This window comes from Stegodyphus dumicola, chromosome 3, assembly GCF_044657685.1.
Source record: "Stegodyphus dumicola isolate Sdum_Otavi_A_Nest chromosome 3, ASM4465768v1".
NCBI lineage: Eukaryota > Metazoa > Arthropoda > Arachnida > Araneae > Eresidae > Stegodyphus > Stegodyphus dumicola.
In genome coordinates, this window is record NC_140770.1 from 80,112,555 (window position 1) to 80,140,214 (window position 27,660).

Below are 27,660 nucleotides of genomic sequence, written 5' to 3' on the forward strand. Positions count from 1 at the left end.
AGTGTCTGTGGTTGCCAAGGAAGTTGACACCTTAAAGAAATTCATAGTAACGGCAGGAAGCAATTCTGATGCTCTTAAATGTTTACACATGCCTTCTCGTTCCTCTCTAAACCTATCCACATATGATGGTAAGACTTCCTTGCAAATGTATAAGACACAATTTTCTATAGTGACGAACGCGTACGGTAGATGATATTTTAAAGCTAAAGCTTTCCATATTGCCGCTTCTCTTGACGGCAGACGCAGCGTATATTCTTCAAACTCTGCCGGAACATCAGGTGCTAGACTTCGAAGCTCTACCCGGCGGGTTGTATCTACGCTTTTGTGAGATGTGTTTAAAGACTATAGCAGGCTTCAGTTAAAATCTTGCCAACGGAAGCCCAAGAAAACTGTTCAGAAGCTCGCTACACACGTTGAAAGGCTGTCCCATCTCGCCTTTTCGGAGTGCCTGACAGAAACAAGGGACATTCTGTCCCTGAAATACTTTATCGACGGCATCCGAGATCCTGAAATACAGAAAGCTCTACGAATAGCGGACGTTAAAGATTTATAAAGCGCTCTAGTATACTCCATGAAACTCGACGCAGCCCAACAAGCAACTCGTAGAGATCGCCATCCAGTCAGAGCTGTTGGAGTCCACGAACCAGTGGATCAATTGATAGCCGGTTTAGATGATTTATCCAGACAAGTCAGTGCCTTGGGAAGGAACAGGAGCGAAAAGAAACCAAGTGTAAAGTGCTGGAACTGCACTGTTGAACGCCACATACGAAGGAACTGCAGAACACCCCACAGCATCTTGCCTTTTTGGGCGGCCCATCAGAAAAAGAGTTCCTGTAATACTTTATCGATGGCATCCGGGATCCAGAAATGCAGACAACTCTGAGAATGGCTGATGTCAAGGATTTGAAAAGTGCTTTTGTGTACGCCATGAAACTCGACGCAGCCCAGGAAGCAACTCGTAGAGACTGTCACCCAGTCAGAGCTGCCCCATTCAAAGGAGCCAGTAAATCAAGTGACTGCTCGTCTAGACGATTTAACCAGACACGTCAATGCCTTGATACGGAATAGAAATGAACAGAAACCGACCCTAAAGTGCTGGAACTGTGGTGTTGAAGGCCTCCTGAGAAGGAACTGGAGAACATCCCAATCCACGGAAATTAAGATCGCTTCCAGTAAGAAGGAGGGAAACTAAGTAATAACAATCTTGCGGGGTGGATATAAAGAGCAGTCCTGTTTTAAAGAGGTCCAGATTTCTGCAATGAGTGGCGGCCAGTGGAATTCCTTGCAAAATGACCATCGGTACAGGAGTCAATGATACCATCAACCGAAACGATTTGGCTCAACAGTTGGAAGATAAACTCGACTAGACGCCGTCCTGCATTACCCTCCAGACAGTATCTAGGGATAAAATAGACATCCAAGGAAAATTGAATGTAACCATCAAGTTTCGAACTGCCACCAAACATCACACGGCATATGTAGCAAATATTACAGACACTTGCTTGCACAGATTAGACTTTCTACGGAAATAAAATTAGTTTAATTAAACCTTTCCGGCACGTTACCTTTTAAAGTCGGAGTTTTGATAATCAAAAAAGTAGGCAGTCTAATTAGGCCTAGAGGAGTACAGAAGTAAAATTTTGTGAAGATAGCACTTATCGTTTTAATTCTGTGGGTGTGCCCAAAGTGGCACACTGATTGAATAGAGCTTCGAAAAGAGTGCTGAAACGAGCATTGTTGTCAATGAACTGACCAATGAGATGCGGAGAAACAAAGAATACAAATTTTCAGTTGTCCTAGATTATCGGTGATCCCGGTATGGGCACACCTAGGGTTCGCCGTTTGATTTTAGGCAAGATTTCAAGGTAAAAATTTAAAACTAATATAAAATAAGGAGATTAGCATACAGCCAAAAAATAACATAGGAATTTCTTTTCAAACAATTCCTTTTATACCCTATAAAAATCTGGAAGTTTTCTTTGAAAAATGAGGGCCTTAAAAAATTAAACATGGCTAAAATGTTCTATGGACTGGTTTGTGTTGAGCTGCCATCTAGTATAAATAAAGAAGTTTCGGAGTAACCTATAGTAACCTATAAATCCTTTTTCATTCAATTTTTCTGTGCGTACAGAAGGAAATTTTAGGTGTGTCCAGACCGGACGCACAGTGTGGCAAAGGGTTAAAGTTTTATTCAAATATGAATTGGTAAAGGTACAAAAATGACTTGCAATATTTGCTGTAATATAAACAGCAACTGTTATTGCTGTATGTTCTGTTGTGTTGTACTAACTGTTTTCTTCTTTATATATGTGTATCCCATCGAATCCTTCAGTGAGGTTAGATAAAGTTTCGCGGGCTTGGAAGTGAGTTATATATATATTACATATAATTTTAAAACATAAATAATATTATTAATATAAAAATACAGGGTGCGATTACATCCGTAAGAAAAACAATACATCAACTTAAAACTACACGGAATCTGGTGAAATCGAAATAACTTGATTCTTGTTAAAAGCTGTAAGAAATGTATGTTATACAAATTAACTTTCCTATTTACACCTGCGAATAAAAATAATCTTTTGTCTCTTTGTTTAATTATTTGATAATCTAATGTGTATCCCTTAAGTAAAATAACTTTCAGTAATTATATTTTGGAACATGTTAAGCTGTGCCGAATTTATTAACATTATTGTTATTGTATTGAAAGGAACAAAATATTAGCCTAAAATAACAGAAACAAAGGTGGAAAATTGTTGGAAATGAATGGAGAAATAAAAAACCCACATAACTTAGAGTAAAAATAGATATTGGTATTACAATAACGTTAAAGAGATAAGCACTTTACAAAAATCGTTATCGGTTCTTTCTACAATTAGAAAATGCATATTTAAAAAAGTTAAGCATAATTTGTTTGTCACAATAACAAAAATCAAATTCTTTAAAATTTGTCATAATTCCCTATTTTGTATACATATTAGAGGACATATGTTACGTTTAAGTACATATTTTAACAGACTAACAGACTTCAGTTATAATAAACAAACTTTACTTATAATAGACATACTTTACTTATAATAAACAAACTTTACTTATAATAAACAAACTTTATTTATTTTGCGTTTGTCCAATTTGTAAGCAAATTACTGCTATCTTGTTAATTAATAACTGTTTTTAAATGCAGACTTTTTCCAGAAGAAGTTTCAAAACTTTTGAGCAAAATATTTATTTTTTGTCTTTATTTCAACACTAACGAAAATGATTTTCATTCGAGAAGACACTATTCTCAGTTAAAAATAATCTCACTTGAAATCGATAACAGCGGTTTAGGTCTATTTCCCATTTTTATAAAAACAGATAAGAGTATTTATTTCATGATGCTTTTGAAATATGATACCTTAAGGAACCATAAAATGTGTTCTGTTGGTATTAGAATCTGAAAGATAAAGCAAGAAGGCGTTTTCTGAAATGCTTGCTCTTATTTAGTTCAATGGCATAATACTTGCATAAAAAGCAAAGAATATTATTGTTTTATCGCATAAGCAAATTTATCTGAAGGGGATTTGTTTAGATTGAATAAATGAAATTAATTTATGACACTAGGCTATTTAAAACATTGTACTGCATATCAGTATTTATGAAATTAACGCAAAGAATGTTAATTAAAAAAATCGATATTTAGCAATTTTGCTTTTTATGTTCAATATCCAAATTTATCATTTCATATAAAAGATTTATAGGCTAATAACGTTGAAAAAAATCCTGTTTTACTAAATTCTCATTCCATTGTTCTTTACATATTGGCAAAAATGTCAGTATTTCTAAGAAACATATGTCTCACAGTAAGTTAAAAGGTAAAGTCAAGAACTATAGTGACGTAGATTCCTAGCATAACAGAGCATCCTTTCCTTTTCCTTTCCTTTTTAGAATTAGAATTATGGACGAAATATGTTTGTTATTTCTTCTTAGCTCAAAGCGACGCCATAAAAATTCCTGTTTTGTGTAAAATAGAATTACGCAGAATTCAGTGATTAAAGATGTTTGAGAACCATTATGAATTAAAACTTGACTTTTGCACTCTTGTAGTAGTTGTTGTAAGTACAATTAAATTCGAATTCTTCACACGACCTGTAAAGCAAAACTGCTGCTCTTACGAGGTGCTAGCCGAAGATTGACGTAAGGAAGATCTGGAGATGGGGGAGATTGTAAATGACTTTCAGCTGTATGTTTCTTATCAGTTCGAAAAGAGTGAAGAATTTCTTTTTACATGTTTTGCAAGATCTCGGCATGAGGAAACACTATGCTTTTGTCTCAGACAATTACAACAAAGGTTTTCTTTTTGTACGAAGTTGCAACGTTTATCAATATCTATTTTAAAAAAATATCTCGCATTTATGGAAAAGGGTTTTGGCAAAGTACACAATAATCCTGCTTCAGTTTTACACTTGGTTTAGGAGCGAAAGATTTCTTAATGGATGATACTGATCTATCTTGATTATTAATATTTTTTTACGCTTTAAAGATATCTAGCTTGAATTCTAAAAATGAAAGAACATTTTTAAAAGATGGAAATTTCTTTTTCTCTAGCGTTAATTCCTATTTGAGTTTTAAGTAAAACTTCTATCTAATCTTGCATCGCGTGTAGCAGAAGAATTATTTCTACTAACTAATTGCAGTCGAGACCAAGAGTTTTTCAATTCCGGAATACTTTATTGCAGATATCTTCTATCAATCAAATGGAATCAGATGTTGGTTTTAAAAATTTTAGTTGAGTAATTTCCTACATTGAGCAAATCCTAATCCCCTCTGATTATCATAGCTATTGATTAAAGTATCTCGTACATTTTCACAATTTTCAGATGTTATTGAGAATCATCTACTAAGTCTTTTTTCAGCTTCAGAAGAAGCTGCAGTTTTGAATACTAGTGAGAGATTCGTTAGTATCAGTTAAACTTAAAAGTATGGATTTAAAACTCAAACAGGATTAAACCTAGTCAGAAAGCGTTTGCAGATCATACTTTTGCAAGCTTTATATTCACATAGGGTGTGGCAGATTTTAAAGTCTTATCATTATTGAGCTATGAATTTTTCATTAATCGAATTTAGGTATTTTTTTATATTCCAGAATGATCCATCAGCCAAATGAGACTCAGTTAAATTTTTAAACTCAGATTCTTCATAAAAATCCTGACGAATAGAGTATCCATAATAACATTTTTCAAGCTTGTCACGATATCTTTGTACATTTATTTTTACTGTGAGAATTTTCTCTATATTTCCTGATGTTAAAACATCATCAACAGTTTCAGCAAATTAATCTTCTAGTCTGCTTCATTTCCCTATATGGATACATTAACGAAGTTGAGGATTTCTTTTTTGACACGTTGATTTTACTCTAAAGAATAAAATTAGTTACATACAGATGTCGTGCAAACTTCAGATATATTTTAAAATATATGAAAGGAACCAAAACCTGAGAATGAATTTTACATGATAACAGTTTGAATGCGACTAAAACTTCCTTCAATAGTTCTTCATTTATAAAGATACATATTTCGATTTCTTTATAAATCAAATATCTTTAATATAATATTAGACTTGGTTTTCGGATTTCAATAGATCTGAAAGGCGCCTCCATTGTTAAATAATTAATAGTTATTAAATACTTTACTTTGAAGTTTTATAGACTTTTGAGACAATAAGGACGGAAAATAAATAAGACTTGCACCTTTATATGCACTATTAGAATTTTTAACACGCACATATTTCATTGAATGCTGAATTCCTTTTTTCCTCTCGTTTCAAATCTGGTCTGACAAAAGTAAAACAAAATTCTTTCACTATATCGAGTTTTTGCCTCTTAATCTGTAAAGAGACCAGCAGGTCATTTCAAATTTTGAAAAGCTTATAAGATATTTTCTCCCTCCTTTCCGCATGTCTTTGTAGTGTAATTGAAAGCATTCTCAATGAGTATTTGAGATGTCCAAGGTTTGAGTCCCGACGAGGGCATTGCATATTTTTCATCTCTCCTGCTTCAAAATAACTTAATGACTCTACAAGTGGCATCCGAACTAAAAGGGGATAGAGATAATTCGTCCCCACCAGGATTTGGCAACTGGGCATCTTAATCCCAAGTCACCCTTAAAAGGAGGAGTATATGAGGTATGTTTTCTCTCTCATCCCCGCATGTCTTCATAGTGTAATTGGAAGACTAGTCGACGCATATTCGAGAGGTCTAGGATTTGAGTCCCGGCGAGGATACTGCACATTTTTAATTTCACCTGATTCAAAATAACTTAATGTCTCTACAAGCTGTACTAAAACACTTAACAAACGTTGTTTTGAAGAACTGAAAAAAACTAATATCGCTGTCAGTGAAGTGTGGAAAGACAGTTTCATTCCTTTGCTTGCCTCAAGATAATCGACAGGGCAAGAGCAGGGGTCATCAAGAAAACTCCTATTTTTGCATGGAAGAAGCTTTACCATTGTCGAATGTGACTCCAATGGGTTTCAGCAATTGTCTGTGGAGCTTGTAATCGATGAGACTGTGCCTCTGGGCAAGATTGTTGGGGCTAGACGTGGATAATAATGAGATCGACGAATTAGTGAAAAAGCATAAGTAGAAGCTGACTACCGAAGAGCTTATGAAGCTGCATTCTGTGTCCCAGCAAGGATTAGTGAGAGTCAATATAGGAGAAACAGATAAAAGTCTCAGCGAAGCACAACCTTTCAGGTAAATAAGGGAGATACTGAAAGCATGGGAAACTCTTGCATGGTACGTTCAGAAATATCTCCATAATAAGGCAGTAGCTATGCGCGCTACAAATTTATTTAAAAATAATATTGTGTCTCGTTTTCGCCAAATTTTGGAGAGTATCAAAACCAAAATGTCTTAAGCAACTTTTTTGGGAAAAAGGCTTCATTATAAATAATAAATTACATTATTATAAATTTGCTTGAGTATGGTTTTTGAATGGAACGCATTATCCTACTTTATATTGGAAAAAATTGTTTCATTTAGTAATGTTTCACATTAGAAGTAGCAACCACTGTTGTGTAAAAAATGCGTTTCTCTATTTCTCAGTTTTCATTTCCGAAATTAAGTTAAAATGTCTGATACTTCTACTTTAATGGGTGTATGAGAGAGCCTCATCTGGCGTACCAATGTATTTTACCTTTCTTCGTTAAAGTATGACCTATAATATACTGTTATGTACAAAATACTTTATTATTGTATAAATGAAGGATACTAATAATTTGCTTGCTTAATTTGCCAGTAAAACATAACCATAATTATCTATGTCAGACGAATATCGCGTTTTATATAGCATTTGTTATTAATTCATGGATTAATTTATACACTATAAGTCTTTTAAAATGTTATCCGTGGATATAGGTGCACTGATGAATCATTAATTATAGATCATTACAATGTTCTGCACTGCACAATACGCAAATCTTTACCCTTAGTGTATTGCTCTATACAACATTGAACCGTTACAATATTGTACCATATCTAAAGACAGAAACCTGAGTTTACGAGTTTACAAAGCCAATTACATGTGTATTCTGTGACCAACTAATAAATATAATACCATGCTAAAATATTGCTGTATTTGTCTGTATTACAATATTACCCAAGCGAAGTTATGTGCAAGACTGCCATAAAATATAATTTCAAGTTTGCTAAGTACGTTCGAGCTTAATCATGAAAGAGTGCACACATGAAATTTCGTTTAACGGAAACTTTGAGAGATGATCTCTAATAGATTTGTATCTTGTTCTTTCTGTTTAAGTGTATAACAGTTCACTGACTTGTAATGGGTCCATATATGTAATTTGGTAGATGACGAATTTCTAAGATGATATTGTACAGTTTCTGGACAGACAAAGGCATAATATTCAGGGTCGCCAATCCCTCCACATCGACAATGGTCATTATGTCTAAGGCTGAAGCGAGTTGATACAAGAGCTATGACCTATTAGGCACTGCATAATAGCCTGTCTTCCAAAAATCAGGATGTTAGAATGCTGGTAGGAAAATGTTATGCACTTATAGCAATATAGCTGGATTGTGAACTCTATTCAATTTTAAACGACTGTTTTAACATAAATAGAAGTGAAACCGAACAAAATAATATCTAAATAAATCATAAATAAATAAAAACTATAACAACAAGAAATAAACCTTAGATTGACATATATTTTAAACAAAACTATATCGATTTCGATGGCAACTGGTATAAACTCCTTATCTCTTTTTATAATATAAATCTCATTTCTCTCTCTATTAGGCTGTTTTCTCCGTTTCTACTACAGATTATATTCTTTTATTCCTGTTCAAGAGGAACCTTTGTCGAAATTTTAGATATTTAATTAAAAACTACCAAAAATATACAATTATTTGTCTAATTTTGCAAACGTTTTGCTCTAGAAATATATTTATTCGAGTTACTTCTATTTTATGGTGGGTTATGATATGGTATACTGCGGTAACTCTATAATGAAATTTATCATCCACGTGGCTTGCAAGTTTTGTCTTTAAAAACGTCATTAATGTATTAAACAGCCAGTTTTCGAAATGATATAACAACAGCATGATATAAGGTGTTTGATTTATTGGTTAAATAAATAGGATGATTTGAAAATCAAAAATACACTTTGAAGCAATAAGTGCTTGGCGACTTGATAGGTGACATGAGATTTAAAAATTCGTCTAACATGAGGCTTTACAAATAACCATATCGCTAGTGCCACCATCTGATAAAGCGCTACCATCGAGTGCATAAGATGTTTAGTTGCATAACTGCATCGAAAACATAAGATCTGATAAAATATAAGATGCTTAATTTTTTAATAAATTTCTATTTTTTGTTTAATAATATTTCTCATTGATATAATTTAATGTACGTTTAATTTAGAATGTAGCCAAATAATAATTTTCACAAACATTTAAAATGTTATAATTATTATAAAACAGTTTTCTAGCGACATATTACATGCCTCGATAAAAAATAGTTTGCAATTTTAAATTTTTTCTATGCTTATATAAGCTCAATCAAGAATTCTGAAACAAAGCTGCATGCACACTAGCGGAATTGAGAAGTCATAAATACAATCATTAATAGGATTAAGAAACCGCTATATTAAATTATATTTATTTTGTTGATAGAAGAAATATCTAAGGAACTTTCTTAGACAAACTATTAGATAATTTTATATGCAGAATAATGCATAAAATATGAACAATTTCAATAACCTGCGCTTTTTTAATCTTTTAATAGTTATGAAGATGTGTATATCTTGTTTATTCACTAAGCCATTATCTGGGACTACTAATATAATAACTAAACCCTTAGAATTAAAGAGGTTCTCTAGTAATCACAAGGAAATTTTCTTGCCTTTATTAAATGTATGTTAACTGATAACGTTTTTATCTTTCGAATTAATGGTTCGTAACTCTTTTCGCATTTTACCTTAATATTATGGTAAAGTGATTTCAGATTTAATTTCCTTTTTTGTTTCGTAGATAGAATTTTAAGAGAAGTGAAGTGGTTTAGTTAGTAATAGTTACAGTATACAGTAGGTGTCATTTGCATATACACTAAATGCTAACATTTCACTAATACAATAAATGCTAACATTTCAGTAATACACTAAATGCTAACATTTCACTAATACACTAAATGCTAACATTTGGTATTGTAGTCTATATACAGAATTACACACATATGAAAGGAAGTCTCTGGTATTGCAGTCTGGTTAGCAAAGCCATTTGAGTGTATTAAGCATTTAAAGATTATATGCTTAATAAGGAATCCAGACAATAACAGTGTCATTTACTATTTACATTTTATGTATAGCACTTGAATACTGGAATATGCATACTATTTAGCAATTTAAAACATTGAATGCGATTAGGATGAGTACTACATCTTAAAGGGAACTCTAATGTAAATGCAGAGAGACATAAGGTACATATAGTACGATTTCGGTTGCAAGATTGGTGCGTAGGGAATATTGACACCAAAAACTTAATATAATATATTAAACAAAGCAAACATAGGACATAAAATACATTAAATATGAGTAGAATTAAGAAATTATGAAAGATAAAGACGTGCATATTGGCATGGGGATGCTGCAAGCAGGTATTGCAGTAGTGTAACACGATACTAAGTACATACGAGATTACATGGTGTTCTTATTTTGCTGTACATATTTTATATTTACATGTCTTGTTGAGGCCATATGAGTACCATGGTATTAGCAAGGTCATACCACACAGAATACAAGTACAAGGCAAGATACAAGTGCAGGCAAAATACAATACCGGCATGAAACAAGACACAGACAGAGTAATATAAACAGAATACATAGATGTCCGCTATGTCTTATTGCAAGGTATGCTAGGCTGTTAGGGTAACAAATTTTTATCAATTAGCACTGATGATAAATAATGGCTTTAGCACTGATGATAAATAATGGCTTTAGCACTGATGATAAATAATGGCTTTAGCACTGATAGGAGCTTAGCTCGGGTCACTAAGCACATTACTCCTAGCACACATCGCTTAGCACGGAATGCAGGTAGTTGCACTTTGAACAATGGTAACTAAGCACAGTTCACTTACAGCAAGCAGTACTAAGCAAAAGCAGCACTTTGCACAGATAGAACAGTAGTAAGCACAGTTCACTTAGCATTGTTATGGTAACAAATTGTAATTAACTAGCACAGATGATTAATAAAGGTTTTTAGCACTGATGGGAACTTAGTTCGGACCACTTAGCACAGATCGTTTAGCACGAATGACAATTAGCTGCACTTTGAAGAAAAGTAACTAAGCAGAGTTCGCTTAGCACAGATAGCTAGTGATTGCACTTTTAACAGAAGTAACTAAGCACAGTTCACTTAATACAGATGATATATAATTGTAAAAGCTAATTGCAGATATGCAGTTTGCCGTATTCGAAATGCCGTGGTGGTTGTAATATGTGAGGTACGGACCGTGCCCCGTTACAAAGTTGGTAAACATGGCTATGCTCTGCAGGCGGCCCGTCCTCACTTTGGGATAGAACTCATGTATCCTTCTACCAGTATCTTCAGAGTCCCACTCCAGTTGCCATTTTTAGTGGCTTTGTTTTTTAATATTTTCTTCAGGTACAATATGGGGGCTGAGATCATGACTAGACTAGCACATTTATTGCAGCTTCTTTTACCAATGTATCGGCAGCTTCATTGCCTATATTCCCAGCGTGCGCTTTCAACCAGACTAGGTCAATGCGGATGTGTTGCTTGCTTTGCAGAGTTTTCTGCAGGGCTACTATAAGTGGAGAAGTGTGTCTATGCTTATCGAGCGCATATAGCGTTGAGATGCTATCTGTGCACAAGATGGCACTCGCAATGTTGTTATTAATGACGTAGTTTATGGCTGTTGTGACGGCCATTTCCTCTATCTGGAACACGCTGTTGTGTGGCATTAAATTCCTCTTCCATTTGTAAATAGTGCTGCTGTAGTCAAGTTAAATAAAAGCACTGCCTACACCATCATGATGTTTTGAACCATCCGTAAAGTGATGCTCTTTGATTGATGGGATGAGAAGTGGTCAAATTCCTGGAGATTTCAGCGTAAATGTCTTTGCCTTTGCATGCTGGGTGAGTGTGCAGCAGATTATAGGGATGTTCATATGCTGCTGGACTGTAGACTGTGCCATTAAAGCTGGCATCTCGTCGTGGATGGATAATAGTGTGGGAGGTTGCCTCCATTTTTGGCTTGATGTGTAAAGGCAGAATACCTGCAAGAACACAGGCAGCATTTGTTGCCGTAGTTTTGTAAGCCATGCATAGACTAAGTGCAAAAGGTCGTTGGAGTGACTTTAGTTGTTTTATCTTTCGGTTGCCCATTGGAAAGGCCCAGATTGCAGCTGCATATAGTGCTATTTTCTCTCCTACAGTAGAGTATAGGAGTTTCTGGATGTGGGGATGTTACCCCAATTTCTGCCTTGAAATTGTCTTGCCTTTCTGGAACTTGACCTTTAATTCAGTTCTTTAATCTACTTGGCGGGAAAATATAACGCTGGTAGCCTATGCAGATGATACAGCGCTATTGGTAAAAGGTCGTATGAGAGACAAACTCGAGCGCAATGGGGCAGAGACATGTACACTATTTACCAGCTTATGAGAAAAGCTCAAGCTTAAGATTTCCATTGATAAATCTGCAGCATTATTGATATCTAGACCAGGCACCAAACCAAGCTGCTAACCCTGCATCAAACTCAAAGGACGTAATATCAAGGTAGTTAAAACTTTAAAGTACATAGGCGTTATCTTCGATCCGAACCTCACGTGACTCGAGGAATACAGAAATAATATAGTCGCCTCTGGTACTCTCGATACCCAATGTTTCTAAAAAAAACCAGATGTACGAATCTGGTATATAAACAGCCGACTAGTCACTGGAGAATCATACGAGCGAAGTGCGAAGAACTGCGAATAGTGATATTGTTCTAATAGTCCTTTTAATTCCGCCGAGTGTAAACAGCCTCGTCACGATCCTGTGAGAACAGAATGAACAGTTTCTGTTATATATCTGGTAAAGTGACATTGAAAGCTCAACGAAAGACTTTGAGCACACTTGCAAGAAAATTAAGTTTGGAGTAGCAATGATTTGGTGGGAGCCTCAGAATCATGTTGATGATTGCCACTTTTGCGTAATAAAAATCCTTCGAATTTGTGCTAAAAGCAAATCTAAAATTGTATTTCCTAATATACCCTCAGCCATGAGACCTGTACCTCATGACGTTTCTACTATACCTATCTCTAAGCCTCCAGAAAAATACGAAATCGACTTGGAATCGACTTGGAATTGGATGATTTTGAACCGAAAATCGGTCCAAGTTTCCAAGAGAAAGAAATTTATGTATGCAGTAGCAGTAAACAGCCATAATTTTAGATCTCAAAGGAAGAAGCTCAACAATCTTATTCATGATTTAGATAATCTCAAAACAAAGGAAAATATGCTTGGATCTCGTTTCCAGCAGTGGAATCTGTTATAAAAAGGAGAAAAAATTTCCACGTTTCGGAAAAGGCAGTCTATGTTGGCATTATTTTTCTTAATGGCAAATGACTTAGTTTACTGTCATGATGTTCCTGGTTTAATAAACGAACTTGGCCTTTCCTATAAACCCACTGAGTGGCAGCTGTTTATTGACTTTTCAGTTTATTGTTTTATGGAAACGAACAACCATCTGTTTCTGTAGGTCATGCTATAAATATGAAAGAAACGTACGAGAAGATGGGTATATTACTCCGAAGAATAAAATACAAAGATCATAAATGGAATATCTTTGCCGATCTAAAAGTTGTTGCATTAATTATAGAACTGCGGACTGGCTATATCAAACATTATAATTTTTTATGAGAATGTGACAGCAGAAACCAACATTATATTTGCTAAATAATGGCTGATAAACGTGAAGACAGGGTGTCCGGCCTGAAAAAAACATCCTAACATCCTCAATGAACTCTTAGCAGAGCAGCAGAAAATTTATTTACCTACTCTGCACATAAACTTAGGGCTTAATAAATAAAAGTTTTTGTTAAAGCCTTAAATAGAGAAGGAAATGCTTTTCTTTATTTGAGACAGAAATAGGAGCGTAAAAGTGATGTAAAACTTTAAAAAGGACTGCTCATTGGGCCGCAAATACGAGAAGTTTTTAAAGACGAAAATTTTGAAACCACACTTTTGAGAAAAGAAAATAGGGCGTGGACTGCGTCAAAAAATGTATAGCAATTTTTCAGGTAATAAAAAATTGGAGAACTACAAAGGTATAGTCGAAGACCTTATCCAGTCTTATAAGACATTAGGTTGCAATATGTCAGTTAAGTTGCATTTTATTGATTCCGATCTGAAATTCTTCCCTGACGGTTAAGATGCTGTTCCAGAAAAACACAGCAATAGATTTCAATAGCAAATTGTTCAAATGGAGAAGAGGTGTAGTGGAAAATAGACCCCAAACATATTAGCGGACTACTGTTGTATCTTTAAAGGTGAAACTACCACGGGGAATACAAGTGCAAATAGGCAATCAAATAGCTTATTTGATTACATTATGCGTTTTCGAATACAAAATAAAGTATATTTTGCAAAAAAAAAAAATTTTTTTTAATCTTTGAAAAGTTATTTACTTGCTTATAGTTTGGATTTCTCCTATTTTATATTCTTCTTCCCTTCTCTAAAAACTTATGGGTGATAGATTAAAAAACAGAGATCATATTTGAATTTAGAACATAACAGTATACACGAAAATCCCCCTAAAAGTCTCAGGGAGCTACAAAAGATCTCAAAATGCAGAAAAGTAGTAATTAAATTTCAGTGATTCGAATAAAAGTTCTCTCTCTATACGACTCAGTATATAACAATTATGTTCATTTAGATTTCGATAGAAATTATTTTGAGTTGCCGATAAACAGTAAAAGGTTTAATACCTCAGGTTAATATGTTAAGGAGTTTTTTTTTCACTTAATTACTAAACCAGAATATTCAAATTTGTCCTCATTATCTGTTTTTCATGTTTCTGAAACATGATTCGGAAGTCTAAACCTAAGCGAAAACATACAGGTAAAGTATTATTTTCTTTAATTTTCAGTATTCTTGGGTCGAATAAAGGAGTGGAAGTAAGTTTCATATGCATTTATTTATGTATTTTTAAAGGGTTGAGAGGTCTATTTTATGTATGCTATTAATTAATTCAAATTAAATGATTTATCTTCCACTCTCGCAGGGTTTTCTATTCTTTTTTTCTTTTTCTATTTGGAGAAACAATTTATGGTTAATCACTAGTCAGATTTAAATATTTGAAAAAACAATATAGGTTGCCATCCCTAAATAGTTGTTTCTCCTAAATCATTGTACTTCATCTGCTGGAGTGCCGTCTGGAAGCTGTGTTTAATGGTGGAGTGCCGCATGGGAGCTGTGCCTTTTGTTTTTCTCTGCAGCGTACATTAAGCTATGACTGCAACTCCTTTCTTGTGTTAAAAATACACCGTCGCTGTGGATCCGAAAATCCCAGTACCTATTTTACCGTGGGTCGCATAGTGCTGATGACTATGTCTTTTCGTATCTTGTATTTTACGTTACGTTACGTTATATTACGTTTAATAAATGTACTTTTTGTTATATCGAGTTTTCGTTCCCTGGATTATTATTTCAAACTCATCAGAGATTAACATCATTTAAATATTTTCTAACTTGTTAAGACAAATTTAAACACTATCCTGTTCTCTATTTGATTCATGTGACATGTTGTTTCAGAAGGTCATGCAAATTAAGAGGATGCGAAAGGGGGTTTAAAGGCTAATTAGATCAACTGGAATTCATATCCTGTAGAGTGAAAGGGTACTGCGCTGATCGTGGGAACTAATACGAATCTGTTTGGAAGAAGGCAGTATTTATCAGAGGTCCTAGAAAATTCCTGTAGGCTCTTGGGTTAGTAAAGGCCCTTTACTCAAAGCAAGGAAAAACTTTGCAAACGAAACTGGCTCGTATTTATATTACGTATGGGGAAAAGCAAGAAGAAAATCCTTACACAGCCAACAGGATTTTAACATTGGTCGAACTACTAGTATACACTAGTCTCATGACTTAGACACTGGTGAGGTATTACCCAAGTACAATCAGGTATCTCGTCTCAAGTGACCTCTCATTTAAAGGAATTTTCTTTTGGTACTGTAAATTTCCAAGGTAAGTAGCCTAAATGTTAAAAGATCGTTAAGAAAAAAAGTCGGCCTTTTAGTTGTAAATTCTCTCTGTAGTTGCACGTTGGAATTGACTAATAAACATTATTGAAATTTAAATCTGTGCTTCTGCTTGAGCATAATTAGAACGATAAATCACCGTTAATTCATAATCCTCAGTGAATTTCCGCTACGTAGAGAATAAGAGTATTCAAGTAGCAGAATTACAGTTGCACTCCATAGCAGTTTACACCATCGGTTATTACAAAAGGCATTTACAATTGTTGGGTTCTTTATGTTACAGGTAAGTTTTTTAAGACGATTCCGGATGAATACCAAATTTCTAAAACAATTTTCTTATTCTGATGTAACAATAACGTAATTTAGGCATGAAAACAAGTTTTCAAACTCGTCTTCACATTTTAAGGTTTCATGCGTATATAATTTAAAATATATGGTAAGAATTTAAAATATGCAGTGTAAAATGTATATTGTATTAGTGATGTGAGCGTTGAATATATTTAGTTCTGTTATCTGCAAAATCTCAGTTCTGTAATAGCGGTAAATAAATTTTAAATATGCTAAATAAATTGAATCACTTAGAATTTATGTAGTTTCGTCAGTAAAGAAATCTTAATGTTTGACTAATACAAAGCAGACAGGAATCTGACCTAAACGTGAGGACAGAAAGCCTTTTCGCAACATTAATTAATTTAAAATTACATTAGTCGTTATTTTCAAAGGGTGAAATGTTCTAAATTCAAATGAATTTTCATATATTTTTAAAAAATATTGGATTATTTATTTTCACTCTATTATTAACTAAATTTCTCAATAATTTATGAAATTATATTTAAATACAAAAGTGTTTAATATGTACCTTGAGTTTCCAAAAATTGCTATAAATTTCTTTGCAAACTGCTTTTAATGTGATCACATGTGCTTAAAAATAAATGAGCTTATCTTTGTTATTTATTACGAAACAAATTTTGTATCGGAAGATTTGGTAGCTAATAATTTAGCTACCAGAGGGTGACCTCAGTATATTTATTTCCAGTATATATGATGAAGAGAATGCATAACAACTTCATATATAACGGAAAATGTATAATGATGCATTTGTTATGTTAGGTTGCTTAGTATTCCATCAACTTGGTGTTATTCTTTTCATCTTTAAACAATGTTTTTTAAAATCGATTGTACATTGAATATATTTAAGTGAATTTTATTTAGTGACTTGAGTCAACAGAGAAATTTCAGCATCGAACTGTTAATGTCATGAATCCGTATTTGAACGTACTAAAGACAAGAATTAGACCTAAAGTGAATAGTATCCATCCATTCTTTTTAAGCTGTAATTGACTGACATTAAATTATTTGGAATTTTATTCAGAAAGAAAAATAAAATAAGAGTGGGAGTTTTAAATTAGTCAATATATGTAACAATGACGGTGATAGATAAAACATTAAAATAATTTAAGTATTTAGACATTTCACTTGCAAGGAGATTATTTTTGTACATCTTGTTCATTTTTATACATCTTACCTTATTCTCAATTATTATTCTCAATGTAAAGCAAAAGACATATTGAACGCAAACGCGAACTAAATAGGTTGCTGATCATGAACAACATCGTAATTGTTGTACCTTAGCTACTAGCACCGTGCAATATTCACTCGAAAAAAATCTTGCCTGATATTAATTTTATTGATAAAGAAAATACGAGTAATATTATTCCATTTAATAACAATTCTTCTCGAACGAGGTATTAGAAATATATTCAAAACTTTTAACATGCTATTGATTTATTTAAATTAAGTAATTTGTATAAAGTAGATTTCGATAAATATTCTTTGGGAAGCTGGGAAAACATATTCAAATGGAAAGTAAAATTAATTCTGAGTTAAGAAATTATTACTTTCTGAACTGATTCAGCATATAGTTCAGGTGAATTACAGAAAAATTTGTCAAAACGTAAAATGAGAAACAAGAAATGACTAGAAGATTATTTCTTCATTATGAAATAATTGTGTTATCTTGTTAATGCATAGCGTCTAGTATCCTTTGTATAGCATAAGCTAACGAGAAGCTAGAAAACTGTGAGATTAATTATCCTAAAGCCATAAGTACGACAAAATCCAGATATGTGGTTAAAGAACCCTTTATTAACTCTATATCGATTTCACAGATGACACCGACTCATGCTTACAGAAGGCAACAGTATTAGATCAACTCAAAACGTAACAAGTAACGTAAAATAAAATAGAATTAAATTAGCCTAACGGCCTTTCACAGGTTAATTAACGCGCAGACAGGCTATGACTCTTAAAAGTCGGCGTAAACAAACCCAATGGCTAGAAGCTCTCAACGCCAAAGAAATCTAATCACTAGTAAATCAAAGATAACGTGGCCTTCAGGCAGGAATAACACGCATTCATAATTTTATAATCACCTTCCGAAACATTTCCTTAAACACTACTTCCTTCTACTTTATCTGAATATACGCGCTAGCGTATTAACATTTTGGCAAGAAAACGTGGACTGAAGACGAGAATTAAAGGAAAATTGCTTTAAAATAAAATAACTGTTAGATAAATCAAATCAATTGCTTCATCGTTTCCAGGCAGAATTTAAATATGCTCAAAAGAAGGCCTTAATGACTTCGCTAAAGAACTTAAATTCTAACTATCTAAAATTTTCAGAGCCAATTTCTAACAATAACATAAGATTTTAAGTGTAATAAACATTTAGTTTACAATGTAAAGAGTTGTATCCTTCTTCACAAAGGTACAACTTTTCAGCAGCTCATAATCCCTCCAGAAATCTGGAAAAAGCTTCCTTTATTATTTTAAACTTACTTCCTTTATTATTTTAAAAGTTCGTAAATGCAAAATATGGTATGTATGCTGAAAAAGATCACTAGCAGAGAAACGCAGCTTTAAACGTGCCAATATTCAAGTCGAACATGTAAGTGATTGTGTATGTGTGATCATGGTAAAGCCTCGAGGGCTATCTGCCTAAGGGGAGGGATGCCTTCGTGGAGGACTTTGTAAGAGAAACTGGCTCGTATACACGTTACACATGGGGAAAACAACGAAAACGCCCATGCAGCCAGCCCGTTCGCGTGATTCGAACCTCGGACCGAACTACCAGTGTTCAGCGACTTTACCGCTCGGCCGCTGGTGGACTGTAAGTGATTAACTTAAGAGCTTATCATGAATACGTTCTTAATGTTTTTAAAAGTAGTACTTGTTATTGTCTGCTGTGTAAATAATCGTTACCACATATGAGTATTACATTACATAAAGATGAATCATTTACAGATATGATACTTGAAAAATATTTAATGTAAAAACTAACTTTTCAGAAAATGAATTATGAAAATTTCCTATTTCTATGCCAGAAAATTCCGCAGTCTTTTTTTTATTATTTGGTTCAAACAATGAGAAGAAATCAATATTAAAATGTTAGAAATGCCTGATAAAATGATGAATTACTATTTCACAAGATTAATTAACTTTCGTCATTGACTGCAGGTTTTTTCTTATTTGGTAAGAAGGAAAGAAAGAGATTTTCTTCATCTTCTTTTCTATACTTTGTTTTGTAGCAGTATCAGCTTGTGTTTGTACGACGGATTTACGATCCATTTCGCTTTTTATGGCTTCACGAATACGTCATAGTAATTTTCTGAGTAATTCTTTCTTTTTTATCTTCTTAGTGTTTGGAAGCCTGCTCTGCTTTTCTGCAGTTTCAAGAAAGTAATATATCAGACTATTAATTTCAGCTGAGAGAAAAACAAAAAATGTTGTCTGAGCATTGTTCATATTAGGCAATGTTTAATTGAATGGATTATTTGTTTTTTCTTTGACACAGTTCTGGTAATGTTTTACAGCAGATTTCGGTTTCCTAAATGAAGATATTTGTTGGCTTATGAGCTCTAAAATAACATGAGTTTGCTCAATAATGCTAATAAATGGGTATAATAGAGTTTGAGTGCTTAATTTGATTGCACTGGATTTGATTTGCATTATTCATAATTCAACCACATTTATGTTATCTTGCACATATTTATAGAGTTATAATTATGTTTCCCAGAGTTCGCCCAATAGAATAAAACCACCTCACTTGTTTTCATGACTCTTTTGAAAGCTTTTTGAGAGCTATGTAAATGCTGATAAAGTCATTAAGTATGCATATAAATCAGTAAAGAAGGTAAGACGGTTTTACGAAATCCTGTTTTAGATTGTATTAATGTAAAGTAATGTAATACAACTAAATAAGCAAATGAATAACTCGGAAATTCTTCGTTATAACATATAATGCAGATACGTGTTGCGAGAAACTATTATTTGGAAGCATTTCCAAATAATAAAATATAATCCAATAATAAAAATTAAAAAAAAAATATTGTTATTTTAAGTTTAAAATTTTATTTTTTTTAGCTGCAATTTAAAGAACGAGATTGTTTTTACATAAAATGTACTATATTCACAGAGTTTGTTTTACACAGCAAGAACAACTTCATAACTTCATATTTGCATACACACAGACAGTAAGTCTTAATTCCTGGATATGGTTTTAAAGCAATATTCTTCGTATGCTTATTCATTGGTGGTGTCATAAGGAATTACAATATTCTTCTACGTGTGTCTTTGTGGTATAAGTAGTAACACGTCCATCTAGCAGTAGGGAATGCAAACTGTAATTGATAATACTAGACACTGTTGCTTTTGACACGCTTACTCGATCTGCAATAGTCGTCTCGATTGGAAATATTAGTTAGGTGATTAAACTATTATCTTTCCTCACAGTGACAGATTAGCGCTTTGTTGTAAGGCGTTGCTTTAGTCAGATGAATTGTCATGCTAATTATGGCTTTTATAATTAGAGGAAGAGCCATCTATTGGCCAATAATGTTTTTAAGCTTGCAATAAAACCCCTTATCATTTCAAGCTTGTGTTTCAGTTTTTTTCTACGTGCGTTATTCTATGAATTATTGAATTTTGAAATGTTAACTGGTTTTTTGAATCCCCCGAAAAACCAGATCAGGTGAAATAACTAGACACACCAGAATACGGAAGTGCTACCAACTGTCGGCTGGAAATATAAATTTACTGATACTGCACAGACGTGGAACGATCTCCTACCTTACATCGGTTACGGGTTTAGACATATATAATATGTACACAGACATTATATTTGGCATGCTAGCATACAAAGACGAAGCCGCAACCTATTCATTCTCTGTTTTTTTTATAGTGGTCTGAAGTAAGTTCGTATCTTTTATGTCATTCAAACTACAAGCATCGTACAATTTACAAGTACACCGTTACAAACACGTAACCAGAATATATTTTAGCTCCATGTGAAATTGCTTCAAGGGTTTGATGCGGTTGCCGCTTTAAAGTCACTATATGTATATATGTATAAAGTGCACGCTAAATGTATCTATGCGTATAATATTTTAACACAGGGCACGTCAGCATGCGTTAAGTCTCTTCAAGAATAAGAGTATGCATATATGTATTTGCATAGGTACAAGAAATGTCCAAGTATGTATCAAATGGTATTCAGCTGTCTAAGAAGACTTATACCTATGCAAATACTTGTACCTATGCGAATATATATTTGCATAGGTACAAGAAATGTCTAAGTATGTATCAAATGGTATTCAACTGTCTAAGAAGAAAGTGTTGTACAGCATAGTTATATATTTCCAAGAGGTATAAATGTGTTTAAAAGTGCTTGAATTGCATTTTAATTGTATCAAAGTAAGGTTTATCTACATGCAGAAAAAAATTAAAGGTATTTTATTGACGTATTTCTAATGTCCAAGTATAAGCGTCTGTTCAAGAGCAACTGAGTATTTTCAAAAGTCTATTCCACTACGTGAAGTTGTATAACAGAATCTGAAGAAGCGAAACTTTGTCGAAAAAATAAGAATATAGGGGAATTTAGCGAGATTCAATGGTAAGTATATTTACCATTCAGTAAATGTCTATCTCGCTAAATTGGCAAGATATCGCCAACCTCGAGATGGTTTGGGCGACTAAATTTTGTCACCAAATTTGGCAAGAAATCTCGAAAAGTAGCCAAAGTTGGCGATATTTTAGTCTGATCCCTATACAACTGCAATTGGTATTGTGACTGAATAAATGTAATTGGTTCCTATGTGCAACTGTAAGCATATACGGCCCTCATATACCTTAAAGTAATTTCGATGAGTGGAAGACACTAGAGATTTTTCGGCGGCAGGCGAAAAGACCGGAGAGAGCATCATTGTTGAATTGTTTAGTTCAGCGTATGTTCTGAGTACTGAGAGACTCCCTAGAGCTGTAGGAGTATTTATTCCAGAATCTTAAAGAGTTCCTTTTCTGCAAAATGAATTTCATAAAGCTACAATCGGTTCTTCGTGAATTCAGTCTTTTAGGGACCCATATGCCGAAACAATTTGAAATCTTTCTACTGTAAGACACATGATTCGAATTTTTTGCGTTCTGGTGTAATTTTCAAACATTAAATTTCCATCACTTTTCATCCCCATCATCATTTTCCATAGTAAAAGTATGAACGACATCATCGATGTACCATGGGTCAACTAGTAACAGCTTTCCAAGGGATCTAGAGTTTACCTACCTATTATGGTACACTGTGCAATTCCACCATACTCCATGCATTCATTAGTTATAAAAATAATGATTGAAAGCGTAAATAGACTACAATATAGTTTCAACATGAGTTGGAATTCACAAATTAAATTGAACATCTGTTTTAGTGTAAGTAAAATAACAGATAAACATAATAAGTAACAGATAAATATAGTAAGTAACGGGAATAAAATGTTATAATGATTTGTAATAATAATAACAATTTTGCTTACATACGGGTTCGTAATAGATTGAATGCACTAGTCCGATAAAAAGTTAATAAAACTTATTATTATCTCAAGAAATAAAATAAAATGCTGAAATTATTGTTCACAGATATTCGTACAATATCACAATATTACAGTAGTTATATTTTAAACTACTAAAACTTTAAACAGAACACAATTCAAAGCGCAGAGAAAACTAATCCGATATGAACATTACAGCAGCTAAGTAAACAACTAACCTGAAGCTTTTTAGTTACGAGTGCTTCCGGAAATTTCTATTTTCTCGAGATTTCTGGAAAGCAAAAGAAACGAACTACAGTTACAGCTAACAATTATAGTTACTCAAATTAAATATCAGTTACGGAGATAAACATTTATTGAATGTTAAATGCATTTGATCATGTATTTTTACTTTTCCGACGTAGCTTTCTCTTAAAATTCGTCACGCGCTGCATTTCACGGGGAAATAAAATAATTTTAGTAACAATTCTATTAAAAATAGCCAACTAATTACAAAATCCGTAACAATAATAAAGAGGTGTCCACAGGGTTATTAGTTTATTAAGTTGACAAGTGAAATCCTTTTGAACATATTCACAGAATATGTAAATTCATTAAATTTATGCGGTATGAGAATCTATACTTGACAAAGGTCTAGACCGCGGGAAAAAAGTCGTTGCATAAGTTTTTGAAATTCCGGATACTAATGTTCATCTTTCATTAGAGACCTTTGGAATGCCAGGAGATCAGTCTGTTGGAATGTTATATGGTTATCCTCAGTAAAAGGGGCATGAGAAAGTGTAATTATCAGAAATTCTCTCTTTACTACATATAAAGATGCCGGAGTTCGCCATATTTCTTACGTAGATGTATGTGAGGAAGGGTTCTTACGTAGATGAAATAATGAAGCTTAAATATCTATAGCAAAATCTAAAAAGAAATGCTTTTATTTGGCATATCATTATTCCAAAAATATTTAAAATTTGAGCAAAATGATATCTTACTGAATTAATTCCAAGTCGGTGAGGAAGAAGAAAGTAAAGAATTAGTATAAGAAAGAAACAGTTGTGTAAAATAAATTTATCTGCAGAATAGAATAAAATTCTTTTGGAACCAATAACAGCTTTAGTGCTTTCCAAAAGTGTTCTCATTGTTTTATTTGCCGATATAGCTGAAAATCTTTAACCCAATCTTTATGCTGCTTAGAACTCCTAATTAGGGATTAGTCAAGTACTCTAGTTCTTCGAATGCGCTCATTGAAGTTCTTAGTGTAACCAATTTAGTTCCTTGTTACTTTTGAGCGATACTTATATAAGCTGCTTATCGTATAAAAGTTTTGAGGTCTTACGATAATAAGTTTCGCTGACTATTAAGTTTAACAAATACATAATCTAAGCCTACCGGATAAAATTTTATGTGCCTTGTAAACTAATAAAATATACTCTGTTACCAATTGCTAAAATGAAACTATGTTTTTTAAAGGTATTAAGAGTTATATCTATATACTGATAAGCCATTGTAAAAGATTCATTAGACTACGTCTAATGTTTCGCACATGCAGGTAAATGTTTCATAAGGAATTTTACAAATTGCCTCTTTTATGAACATTAAGATCTTTTTGTCACTGAAAAAATAACAATTGAAAAAGGACTCAACACATTTACAATTTATAAGGTTGTAGAGACATTAGGTTGTTTCGAAGCAGAAGACATAAAAAATACCCTCGCCAGGACTCGAATCTCGGACCTCTCGATACGCACCGAATGTGCTGGCCATTATATCACGAAGGAATACAAAGAAGGCGGGAGAAATACAGACCAGTCGTTAATAACAGGAGACCAGTCGTTAAATGGGCCCCAAAGCGTCAAATGCGGTAGCCTATTTACATTGGCCGTAAATACTGTGGGGTTCCAAGAACCTAGTGAACAGCTAAGCGAGTAATCGCTTTAGTTCAGGAACAGAGCCGTAAATTCGAGAAGGTTTATTAACCTTTATTGCTGAAAATAAGAATTAACAGATGGCCCCTTTCTCAGAGCGTAAGGCAAAGCCTCCACTTGGTGTGAACTCAAAGTAATAAAAAATAAGACTTAACAAATGCTTAACTAAGGTATAACCGAAGCTATCAAAATTCGAAGTAATATATATTAAAAATAATAATAAATAAGCGAAGCTATCAAGGGCCTGTTGTTGTTGTTTATGCTCACTTGTCTGACGTAGTCAGCCCAAGCCCATGGAATTCCTCGTGGCAAGGAGGAGCTAGATGACGTCTTCCGTTGGCAACAGCCTTGAGCACCATTCAGGTGACTGTGCTCAGTTTCGCCTCCAGTTTTGACGAAGAGCACTCCGGAGGGGACGGGTCCGAGGATCTCCCACCCTCTCCATTTCCCCCAAACCACACGAGAGGTTTTTTGCCTCGCCGCATATTTAGAGTGCCGCCATGCCGCACCGACACTATACATTTACAAACATCCATGCCTTCTCCAGGATTGAAATCCGGTCCCTCATTTGTATTAAACGCGATTCTAAAGACACATTACGGTAGGAAATTGTAAGCTGAAATTAGAATGGACAGGAAAGTAGCTTCAAATATTTGTTAAAAACTTAGGATAAACCTTACAATACCTATGAGTGGCATTTTGTGAATAAGCGAAAAGAGGGAACATCAATCCAGGAATTTTCTCTCTTGAATTTTCAGTTGCTTAGGTGGATAAAATGGTAACTACCTCATATGAATATGTGCAGCTTAAATACAAATACAACGGAAATGAATCTAATATTGGATGACGTGAACATAGATTCCTAACTCAGAATTCACGTGATGGAAATTATACGAAATGACACGAATATTTTCGGTAATGTTAAATGAAATCCGCAGTTTTATGCCTGCTGAGTAATCGAAATTAATCTGATCTATTTTGTAATTTTGTACATTTTCGTGTTTTTTTTTTTTTTTTCATTTATTCTAAATTTACTACTATAGTTTTTCTTTTCGTAAAGCTTTAAGCATCGTTAGGTTTGCTATCAACTAGTTAGATTTCAAGCCAACATTTGCGTTTGGCGTTAAGTGGCTTCCCGTTAAAGGAAAAGTACCAAATAACCATTTAAATAATAAGTGGTCAAAAATTTGGTGAAATAAAAATGTACTAAATAAATAAGTAAATAAAATACTACCCATATAATACACTGCAAAAGCACATAAAATTGTAAACAAACAAATCCTTTTGCAAAAAATGTTCAACAAATTGGAATCAGTCCGGTTATAATTACGTGAGACAGATTCAGACACTATGATTATTACCTATTCATTATCATTTCTATTATCGCAGTCTATGCACTTTCGTCAGAGATGGAAGTTAGTTTTAATCCGATCGAAAGACTTTCCCTTGAACACATCTCGTCAGCAATTAAGAGACTCTCTGCATTAAAGTTTTTATATATTGCTGCTAAACTTTAAATCGAAACTTTAACGGAAAATAACACGAAAGAACTAAAGATTATGGAAATAAGTATATTTATAACTATTAAATTTGACAGATGAAATTAAAATATTTATTACGTTTGAAGAGAATAATTTTTATGGCTGAACAAGTTTTCTAAATTACTTGTGAAGATAGTCCAAATGAAATTTATAGGGAACTATTATGTCTTATGAATGATAATAGTATGCGTTATTTGATGGAACCAACCATTTGGAAGAATTTAAACAAGGAAAAAATGGATTTGTATCAGCTGGACAAAGAGGGGATTTGAAATAATATGACTACAATTTTTGTTAATTTTAGCTACTTGTAGCTCCCTGAGATCCTGACTTCCCTTCATTTTACCCACTGATGAAATTATGTCTGCACGTTTTAGCTATGTTCAACACTCACGAATCTCACTTTTCATATAGCATCATTATGAAAAACAACCTTCGTACCCATTAAGACTAACAAAACCTTCTGTGATTCAATGCAGGAAAAATATAACGTTTTTTAACATATATTTGAGTGTATCTGCTTATTAAAATACGAATTCTATGGAAATATTTGGCTTGTCTCGTAATTTCTCGGTTGGATTATAATAATAATTCAGGAAAAGCATACCGTTGCTATCAGCATAATCTTCATCTGAATTTTGACCAAGACCATTTCAAGAAATTAAATCCGAAAATTTGTTGCTTTCTTTGCTAATCATCACAGTTCTAAAAGACATTCATATAGATAGATTTAAGCGTCCGCTATTCTACAGAAAACATTTTTGTTACGAATATCTGTGCGTTATCAAATATTTCAACCTGATCCAGATATCCTTTATGGTCAACTCCCGTAACATCGGAAGCAGTTTCTAGAGTTTTAATAATTACAGGATAATATTTATGTATGGGACATTTAATAAGCTTCCGTTTTTAAAGTGTTTTCAGTAGAAAACATTTAGAAGGATTTCTGGTTCACATTAAAACGCAATAGCAATTTCTGAAAGCTTGAATTATTTCGATTTTTCCAGAATCATAATACATAGCAATTATAATGTATAGCATAAACAAGGTAATTAAAAATATTTGGCAAAAATTTTAACACTTCTTTATATATAAGCGGCTAAAGTATGTGTCGCCAATAGTTTATTGTTGCCACTCGGAAAAAATGAGGGCGGAAATTAACGTTTTCGCAGTTTTTAATTAATATCTCGGCCGATTAAAGTCGTACGAAGATGAGAACGGTATCGATGGATTCGGAGAATTTTTTGGAATCCGAGGATACGCGTCTCGAATTTCAACTCGGCGCCGTTCCGTAGATATTCGAGAAAAAGAGTTTGGCACGTAGGCAAATCCCTCTAATAGGGAAAACCCAAGAAAGAAAGTGGAAAATGTAGGGAAAACGTAGGGGAAATTTGGTTTTTAATTAATATCTTGACTAATTAAACTCCTACGAAGACGCGAATGTCAAAATGGCGTCCCACGGAACTGCGGAATCCAACGGTGTGCTTCGGTAAGCACGGGAGCCAGCCGTTTCGGAGGAGATGATGTTACTTCACCCCATATATATATATATATGCGGCTTAAGTGTCTGT